The sequence below is a fragment of the Lolium rigidum genome, chromosome 2 (assembly GCF_022539505.1).
Source record: "Lolium rigidum isolate FL_2022 chromosome 2, APGP_CSIRO_Lrig_0.1, whole genome shotgun sequence".
Lineage (NCBI taxonomy): Eukaryota > Viridiplantae > Streptophyta > Magnoliopsida > Poales > Poaceae > Lolium > Lolium rigidum.
In genome coordinates, this window is record NC_061509.1 from 172,446,428 (window position 1) to 172,457,194 (window position 10,767).

Genomic DNA, 10,767 nt, shown 5'->3' on the forward strand with positions numbered 1-10,767 from the left:
ATAAAATAAACAAACCCTAAAAAGCCTAAAACCCTAAAAATTCTATTTGCCAAATGTTGCCAAAATGACCTATATGCCAAAGTGCATATAAATATTACTTTGCTATTTTACAAATGTGTTTTGAACATGCCCCTTTTATCCTAAAACACTACTTAGAATTTTACAAATTTTTAGAAAGAGGTTTGAAATCATTTGGAGGTTTAAAACAAAAGTTATAAAAGAAAAACATAAAAGGAAAAAAGAAAAGAAAAAAAATAGGGGTCAAGCCAACTGGGCTGGCCCAGCCGCACCCAGCCCAGCCCAGCCGGAGAAAACGGCCCGCGCGTCCCTCACACCCCATTCGCTGCCACCGGGACCCACCCGACAGGTGGACCCCACCTGTCAGGGGTCACCCCTAACCTCCAACCGCCACTCCACTTCTTCCGCTCGTAGCAGCCCACCGCGGCCACGACCCCCACTCGCCCGAGCGACTCCCCTCAAAGCCCCCACCCTCCTCTCTCTTCTCCCCCTCCCCTCGCCCAAAACCGAGCCGCCGGGCAGCTAAATTTGCTCGCTGGAGCTCCGCCAACCACCGCCGTTATTCGGCAATTCCGGCAAGTCGAGGTCGCCGCTGCGCCCCCAATTAACTACCTTTCCCCTCCCCTCTCCCTACCGCACCCCTCCTCACAATCTCCCCCCTCTTTGTGCAGCAGGAGGTGCCCCGCGAGGACGCCGACGTCCGCCACCGCTGCAGCCGGCAACCCTCACCGGCAGAGGATGCAATCGACGACGGAGACGACTCCTCCGTCTCCGCCTCGACGCACCGCACCCCGCACGCGCCTCTCCCGATCCCAGAGCCCCCCGGAGCGCCGCCGGTGAGAAACTGACTGCCTGTGCCCGCTCCGGTCGCTGATGTAGAGAAGAACCAAGACATGGTGAGCATCTGACTGCCCGTGCCATTGATTTATCAATCACAAAACAGGTTAGAAATTTAACAAGTTTCGTCTACTATTTGTTTCATTACCTATGGGTTTCAGTAAGTACTGGATATTTTTCACCGACAAATGTTGTTTCTGCGGTTACATTGAACATAGAGATTTCTATTTTCGTGCCCCTGGTTCGTTAGTTGTACTCAGTTTTCTCCAGCCCCTTAGTTTTTCCTCAGTTTTCCCCTCCCTCTAGTTTGAAACCCCTCGCAGACGCTCAGACGGGAGGGTTGCCGTCTGGTCAGAGGCCTTCACCGTTACCGGTGACGGCTAGGGAGCCGCGTTGGTGTTGAATTAACCGTTTCTTTCGAACTGTGTTGACTGTTGACTGGAGGAGCTCACCCAAAGCTTTCCACTCCGCCCGAGACTGGAGGAGCTCACACACCGCCCCTCCGCCGCCACGCCGTCCTGCCCTCCTACCTTATGGCGTCATCCGCCGCCCAGCCGCCCCCGCCCCCACCACCACCCCCGGGAGGCGGAGAGGGCTCCGCCTCCACCCGATCTAAATCTACCCCTGTCGCGGAGTTTGTATGTCCATCTGGTGTGCCGACTCTTCCCGTCAGCCGCGGAGAAGATTGGGAATCGGAGGGATCTAGCGCATGGATTCCATCTGGGTAAGCATCGTCTGCGTATGTGAATTAACAATAGGCAGTTTTTGAGCGTCAATCGTTGTTGCTCAACTAACTGCGTTGCTTTTCGAATAGGATTGATCCAGCGCTGGCTTTTCGGCTGGTGGTTAGGCTGGATTGTAGCTGTACGCGTGATTCTAAACGCTATAAGAATGGGTTTTACTTCCCTGCGGTGGTTGCAACCACCATCTCGTTGAGGGATTTGAAAGCTAACATCTGCGATAAGTACAGCTGGAGCTCTGGCGACGCAGTTCATTTCGAATATTTCCACAACACGGAGGGAAGATTTGTTCCACTAATTTCCGACGACGATCTGGGAATTCTTTTTTGCTTTGAATGCTTCTTGTCGGTTCGGTAAAATTGGTATCCATGTGGACACGGGCCGGGCATCATCTCTCTCTGGTGCTGGGGCATCATCAGGTGGTCGGGCATCATGTCTCTCTACTGCTGCTGCCTCTGCTAATAGTGTGCGCCGCGGCGCTCCTTGTAGGTCCACAGCAGCTCCATCTCGTCCCCGGTGCTAGTGGTAGCCGGATCGTTCGTACGGTTGATGTGGAGGACGATGCGGACATTGAGGATCGGTCTCCTCAAGATGATGAGGATGAGTTGATGTTTCCCGAATTGGTAGATCGATGCGATAGCGAGGCAATGGAGGATCAATACATGGAAGATATTGCTTTTGGTGCCGGATTTGATGACACTGATGATGAAGAGAAGAATGAGAACGATGACAACCTCGTTTTAGCCGATTACGAAGGTGAAGACTTGCCAACAATTGAGTGGAACAGGGAGGATCCTCAGCTTGCAGAAGGCACCGTGTTTCAAACGATGATCGACTGCCGTAATGTAATTACTACATATCACATTCTCTCTAAGAATAATTATGAGGTTATTAAAAGTGAGCCAGGTAGGTCTACAGTTAAATGCCCATACCCAAGGTGTAGGTGGAGGCTGCATGCATCCACAATGCGCGAAGCGACTTAGTTCGGGTACTACGCCAACCGCTTGTGTATTTAGATCACGGTGTAAAATTTGTTATCTATTAATGACATCCCTTATCATTATGTTTCAGATAAAGAAGAATAAGGAGATCCATAGGTGTCCACCTCTAGGGGGAGAGCCAGAGCTGAAAACAAAGCTAGCGAAGACTAGGTGGTTGGCTGATATAATCCTAGATTGGCTGAGAGAAACTCCTTCACTTGGTCCAACGAAGACTCCGGTAAAAGGTGGTTGAGAAGTATAAAATGAAAGTACCTTACATGAGGATGTTCTATGCAAAGGAAATGGCTCTTGACAAGATCAATGGTCCATGGAATGAAAGCTTTCGGTTGCTTTACACTTTCAAAGCCGAAGTGGAGATGGCTAGTCCGAGCAGTGTTGTAGCGATAGACAAGCATACAGTTCCCTACAAATTGAAAAGCGGGAAGGTAATGCACAAGGAATGTTTTAGAAGGGCTTTTGTTTGTTTGAAAGCTTGCTGGAAAGGCTTTCTGGACGGTTGCAGGCCTTATTCTGCCGTGGATGCAACAGCTCTTCATGGTAGGTTTAAAGGAAAGCTAGTTGATGCTACTGCAGTTGATGGACACAATTGGATGTTCCCTGTTGCTTATGGAGTTTTGGAGATTGAGTCAGAGGAAAGTTGGACTTGGTTTCTGCAGAATTTGCGCGACCTTATAGGTCATCCACCAGGACTTACTATCCACACAGACACTTGCAAAGGTTTGGAGAGTGCAGTAGAAACAGTATTCCCTGGAGTGGAGCATAGGGAATGTATGCGACACTTGGTACAAAATTTTACAAAGAAATTCAAGGGTAAAGTTTTTACTGACAACCTATGGCCAGCTTCATACACATGCAGCACTAGGAAGCATCAGTTTCATTTGGATGTGTTGTATAAACAAAAACCTGGGGTGAAGGAGTACTTGGATGAACATCATGGTAGGGTGTGGTCAAGAAGCCAATTCAATGAAATTTGCAAGATAGACTATGTAACAAGTAACCTTGCGGAGAGTTTCAATTCAAAGGTCAAGTCATTGAAAGGGCTTATGTTGTGGCAAATATTTGATAAGATTAGGCAGATGATCATGATAAAGATCGATCTGCGTCAAAGAATTGCATCCACAAAATATGATGGCCATCTCATGCTCCCATCTTTGATTAAGTCTTTGCATGATAGGGCAAAACAATTGAGGATGCAATGCGTCAGAAAAGGAATGGAGGCTGAGGTCACCTACACTAACAGTAAAAACATGCGATGGAGGTATCCAAGTGAGTTTGGTTGATAGGACATGCCATTGTAGGGGATGGCGGATCCGTGGATACCCCGCATACACACATTGTTTTTCATGAGTGTTATAGGGGGTGAAGATGGTGAAGTTGATCAAGTATGTGTCGAGTATTTCTCTGTTGCCAGATTTAGGGCCGCATATGCTATGAATGTTCCTACCTTGTTGGGAAAAGACCAATGGATGAAAGTCGATCCAGGCTTCAAACTGTACACTCCAGTATTGACTAGACCGGCAGGTAGGCCGATGAAGAAATAGGATCAGAGCTAGTGCAGAGGGTGGTGCACCGATTCGAAAACGTAAGTGCAAACGTTGTGGAATCCCTGGACACATTGCTAGGCTTTGTAAAAATCCAGTTGACCCAGCTTTTGGAATGGAAGATCAGGTGAGACTAGCAAATGCAGAGGAGAATGAAGCAGCAATTCAACTTGAGGAGATTGAAGCAGCAATTCAACATGAGGAGATTGAAGCAGCAATTCAACCGATGGAGATTGAAGCAGCAATTGAACATGAGGAGATTCAACCGATGGATCGAGAGCACAGGGAACAGATGGATGTAGAGCTGTTTCAACCGATGAGAGTCCAGAGGAGAAGGAACAGTATGATCGAGATTGCTTCGAAAGTACCATGGCCCAGATTACTGCTAACTTCGAAGAGCAGATGGCAGAAGAAAAAGCACAAGCTTCGCAGAAGAAGAAGAACAAGAAAGAGGGCAAATAGAAGGTAGACACCGGTAATATCCCTGGTAGGGTTACCCGGAGTAAGGTGGTGGCCCCAGCGAATCACACCAGGAGTAAGAGAAAGATTTTATTCTGAACAACTAATTTGAATTTGTATGAACAATTTGTATTGGGGTTCCCTTTGTATTGGGGATCCTTTTGTGTTGAACAATTTGTATTGGGGTTCCCTTTGTATTGGGTATGCCTTTGTGTTGAACAATTTGAATTTGTATGAACAATTTGTATTGGGGTTCCCTTTGTATTGATCCCTTTGTGTTGAACAATTTGTATTGGGGTTCCCTTTGTATTGGGGATGCCTTTGTGTTGAACAATTTGAATTTGTATGAACAATTTGAATTTGTATGAACAATTTTTATTGGGGTTCCCTTTGTATTGGGGATCCCTTTGTGTTCAACAATTTGAATTTGTATGAACAATTTGTATGCCACATTTAAGCCACATTTATCATTTTCTCTAGGGTTTAGGGTTTTAGGGTTTTAGGGTTTTAGGGTTTAGGGTTTAATTCAAAATAATTCAAAACATGGTGGAACCTTCCCATGGAGTCTTGTTATGTTACCTACAACCTAGAGAAATAATAATGGAAAAGGAAATATACAGATATGAAGTTTTTATGCCAAAAGCTTCAAAACCACTTCCTAGTCCATGAGCTACTAGATATGAAGATGCAGGGCTTTCTGCTCAATACACCTCCCAAATACCCACTATGCTTACAAACTTTGTCCAAATGAGTCCAAATTCGTCACACTTGTGTATCTTTGAATTGCAAACAATATCAAGTCGGCTGATGACCCACAAGTATAGGGGATCGCAACAGTCTTCGAGGGAAGTATTACCCAATTTATTGATTCGACACAAGGGGAGACAAAGAATACTTGTAAGCCTTAACAGCGGAGTTGTCAATTCAGCTGCACCTGGAAACAAGACTTGCTCGCAAGAGTTTATCGATAGTAACGTTTTATAGCGAGAGGAATAGTAAAATAACAGCAGCGGTGAAATAAAGACAGAAGTAGTGATTATAGTAAACAGCAGGATTAAAATACTGTAGGCACAGGGACGGATTAACGGGCGTTGCATGGATGAGAGAAACTCATATAACAATCAAAGCAGGGGTATTTGCAGATAATAATAAAACGGTATCCAAGTACTAATCAATCAATAGGCATGTGTTCCATATATAGTCGTACGTGCTCGCAATGAGAAACTTGCACAACATCTTTTGTCCTACCAGCCGGGTGGCAGCGGGCCTCTAGGGAAACTTCGGAAATTAAGGTACTCCTTTTAATAGAGTACCGGAGCAAAGCATTAACACTCCGTGAACACATGTGATCCTCACATCACTACCATTCCCTCCGGTTGTCCCGATTTCGTCACTTCGGGGCCATTGGTTCCGGACAGACAACGTGTGTATATAACTTGCGGTGTAAGATCATAAACAACGAATATCTTCATGAATCAATAACATGTTCGGATCCGAGATCATGGCACTCGGGCCGTAGTGACAAGCATTAAGCATAACAAGTTGCAACAATATCATAAAAGTGACATCTACGGATACTAGGCACTATGCCCTAACAATCTTATGACTATTACATGACCAATATCATCCAATCCCTACCATCCCCTTCAGCCTACAGCGGGGGAATTACTCACACATGGATGGGGGAAACATGGCTGGTCGATGGAGAGGCGTTGGTGGTGATGGCGGTGAAGATCTCCTCCAATTCCCCATCCCGGCGGAGTGCCAGAACGGAGACTTCTGGCTCCCGAGACGGAGTTTCGCGATGTGGCGGCTCTCTGGAGGGTTTCTGGCGACTTCGACTTCTCTCCGTGCGTTTTTAGGTCGAGGGCGATAAGTAGTCCGAAGGAGGGCGTCGGGGGCCAGCCGAGGCCGCCACACACTAGGGCCGCGCGGGCCCCTCCTGGGCCGCGCCGGCCTAGTGTGTGGGGCCCTCGTGCCCCCACCTAGCTTGCCCTTCTGGCTCCGCCAATATTCTGGGAAAATAGGACCTTCTGCATAAATTCCGAGGATTTTCCTGAAAGTTGGATTTCTGCACAAAAACGAGACACCAGAGCAATTCTGCTGAAAACAGCGTTAGTCCGTGTTAGTTGTATCCAAAATACACAAATTAGAGGCAAAACAATAGCAAAAGTGTTCGGGAAAGTAGATACGTTTTGGACGTATCAAGCTTAGCTTATTGCTTGTCCTCAAGCAATTCAGTTAACAACTGAGCGATAAAAGAACTTTCACGAACACATTTGCTCATATGATGTATATATTCTCATGCTATGGCTAATACTTAAGCAGTTCATAATGAGATACATGCAAATAAGATCATCCAACAGCCTATGTCAATCATGGAGAGGTACCAACAATTAATAATAAGCATCATGAATCATGTATATAAGCAGGATTGCAATGTTCATAAGAGAGTATGATAAAGTGGTATCTCGCTTGCCCGTATTTGATCGGCAAAACATAAATGCCCAGGCACCTCTCGGAGTTCATAGAAAGACTAGAAGTAGTGATTGTCAAAGATAAAAGCATCAAAGTTATACCACAATCAATCATATTTTGAGACAAGCATATTATACTAAGAATGACAGTTGTGCTCTCAAGATAGTGCTCAAAGAAAGAATGGAGACACAACATAAAAGTAAAAGATTGACCCTTCACAGAGGGAAGCAGGGATTAACATGCGCTAGAGCTTTTCATTTTTAAAACAGGAGTAAAATTATTTTGAGAGGGGCTTGTTGTTGTCAACGAATGGTAATGGGTACACTAACTACCTCGTCAACCGGACTCCCAAGATCGGCTCCCATGAATTATTTGTATGTTTATGTGGCACTCCTTCCAACCTTTCTTACACAAACCATGGCTAACCGAATCCTCGGGTGCCCGCCAACAATCACATACCATGAAGGAGTGCCTTTTTATTTAAGTTTTATTATGATGATGACACTCCCCCCAACCTTTGCTTACACAAGCCATGGCTAACCGAATCCTTCGGGTGCCGTCCAACAATCACAAACCATGGAGGAGTGTCTATTTAAGTTAATTAATTTGGGACCGGGAATCCCATTGCCAGCTCTTTTTGCAAAATTATTGGATAAGCGGATGTGCCACTAGTCCATATGAGAGTCCGTCAAAAGTAAATGACAAGGTTGAAAGCTAAACACCACATACTTCCTCATGAGCTATGAAACATTAACACAAATTGAGAAGCATTTTGAAAGTTTTAAAGGTAGCGCATGAGAATTTACTTGGAATGGTTTGAAATGCCATGCATAGGTATTTATGGTGGACACTTTGGAACAACTTGGTTTTCAGGTGTTTGGAAACACGAGCGGCGTTCCCGCTCAGTACAAGTGAAGGCTAGCAAAGGACTAGGGAGCGACAAATCAAGAGAGCAGTAACTGTCATAATCATGCTTGCGGCAAAATAAATTAACGGAGGCATAAAAGTGATGCAAGAACTCTGAAGCAATATGAATCATCGAGGCTTAATTGACTTTTTGTTCATTCATATGCATGCGTGAGCATGTGCCAAGTCGATATAAATGAATTATTCAGAGGAGGATACCACAATGCCATACTTACTTATGAATAAAACAATGCAAGCGAACATCCATGACATGCTACTCATATTAATAAATTGGAGCTAAACATGAGAGATCATGAACTACTAGACTTTCTCAAATAACATATACCTCACATGAACCAAATAAGCATGCTCACATGGATGAGTATATGTACAAAAATGAAAACAAATAGAGTTCATACCAGCCTCTCACCACAATCCAATTGTTGTAGATCGTCATTATTGCCTTTCACTTGTGTAGCTTGGATAATATGAAATGAAAACCACGCTCCAGCCACCGAAGACCATTGAACTCATGATGAACTTTACAAACCAAAAAAAGAACAGCAAATATTTTTGGTGTTTTCGAATTAGAAACAAGAACAAAAGAAACAAGAAAACAAAGCAAAATCTTTTTGGGTTTTCTTATAGCAAACTAACGATAGCAAATAAAGTAAAATAAGAGCAAAGAACCAAATAAACAAATGGTGAAGAGAAACAACAGAATTTTTTTTGGTCTTTTTTTGTTTTAGGAAAGAAACAAAGCGAAAACAAGAGAATGCAAACTCACAGAAACACAGAAAAGCAGGATGACAGAAATCTGCCAAAACCTGACAGCAGTACGGAAATCGAAATTAACAAAAATCTTCCATTGCTCAGCTCAAAAAGTGTTCAACTAATGAAAGTTAGATAACAACCTGGGGCACATGCTCAAATTTTTGCAACTCAAAATAACGTTCTGGCTGTGCGTACGAATTTTTTTGGTAACAGCACAGAATCTGTTTTTGGACAGCACTTCCCCAAATATCATCTCCCTCTCATTAGAAAACCACTTTAAGAAACTAAACAAGTATGTACAAGTATCCAGCAACCATAATATGCAAAGAATGAGTGATGCCGGTATACCTCCCCCAAGCTTAGGCTTTTGGCCTAAGTGGAGTTCATTCCCAACGAGGGTCGGAATTCCACGCCGGTGGATCATACATGGAGTGATAATAAGGCCCCTGTGCAGAAGAATGTCGTGGAGGTTCCACATGACCATAATGTTGATATGAGGAGCTCGCTGCATCGGATGAAGAGTCAGGGTGCTCCTCGGCTTCCTCCGTGCCTTCCCTTGCACGATGGCCTTCCCTTTCTATGTATGCATTTAGCTCATTTTCTGTGATCGACCACCCTTTCCTGGCATCAAGGTTAAGCAGAGCAGGTGCAGGCAATCGTACTAGTTTTTCAATTTTCTTAGTTATTCTCCAATTTTTCTTATACAAAGTTATCCTATAATACAGGTTGTTCAAATTAGATGCATCTGAAATAAACTCATGTTTAATCATGGAAACAACATCAAGTTTCTCTATGGAAAGCGAAATATCTAGATGGTGAGGTTCTACACCATGCATAGCTAACAAGCGAGAGGCGATAAGACCTCCACAAATTCCTCCTTTCTCACGGTTAGTAGCAAGTCTACAAGCTATTAGAGCACCCAAATTATAAGTCCTATCCTGTTGCAAAGCGGCAGCTAAGAAAGCCATATCTTGGACAGACAACTTACTTGCATTCTTTCTAGCAAGAACGCACTTTGTAACGAAATAAGCAAAGTAGCGGATAGCTGGGAGTTGGATGCTACTAATCTTACCACCATCATCGGAGAAGCTCCTCCCATTACAAATCATTGTATAAAGATTCGAGAGCCCCCGCGGCGTTCCCCTGACCTTCTCGCAGGATCCCCACTGCGGAACTCTAATTGCTGCACAAAAATCACTGAAAGGCAAGTTGACAGTTTTGTTATAAATCTTGTACCGGACCATGGGGTTAGTTTGAGACCGATGAAATTCGAAATCCTGCACAACCGATACTGTTAGTTTAGCATATTGGTAAGGTTCACCAACAGTAAAACTGATGCAACCCCACCCAAGGTCGACGCTACATCAAGACCGACTAGCCCTCCTCGTGGTCCAATGACACGAGCTCGAGCCCAAGCACTACGCCAAGAGGTGAATTCGCTCCTCTCTACCTATGACTTTGACACCCCCTTGGATGGCTTGCTACTTCATGCAAATACCCTATGTTCAATCAGGTACATCGACCAAGACACAAGCCATGGAGACCAAGACGTTGGAGACGTAGCCGGAAACGATGAAGATGGAGCTACGAGCACCCAGGCCGGAACTTCCGCCCCCGGGACCGGAACTTCCGGCCGGATTCCTCCAAGATGCCCCCAAGATACCCGCCGGCGCGCGAGAAAGCATCGGACCGGAACTTCCGCCCCGAGGGACCGGAACTTCCGCCATGTCGGAACTTCCGCCCAAGTTCCGCCCAAGTTCCGAAAGTCCGCCGAAATGCCCCTGGATGTTACTGCAAGGAAACGGGCCAATTTCGGAACTTGACCGGAACTTGGCCGGAACTTCCGGCCGGGCCGGAACTTCTGGCTCCCAGGGCCGGAACTTCCGCCCCTGACCGGAACTTCCGCCCAAGACGACCGGAACTTCCGCCACCGCGAACTTCAGCACAACAGCACTTTTCAGCGTGTAACTTACCCCTTCGCCCCCACCTATAAATAGGCTAGTTGGCTCAGAT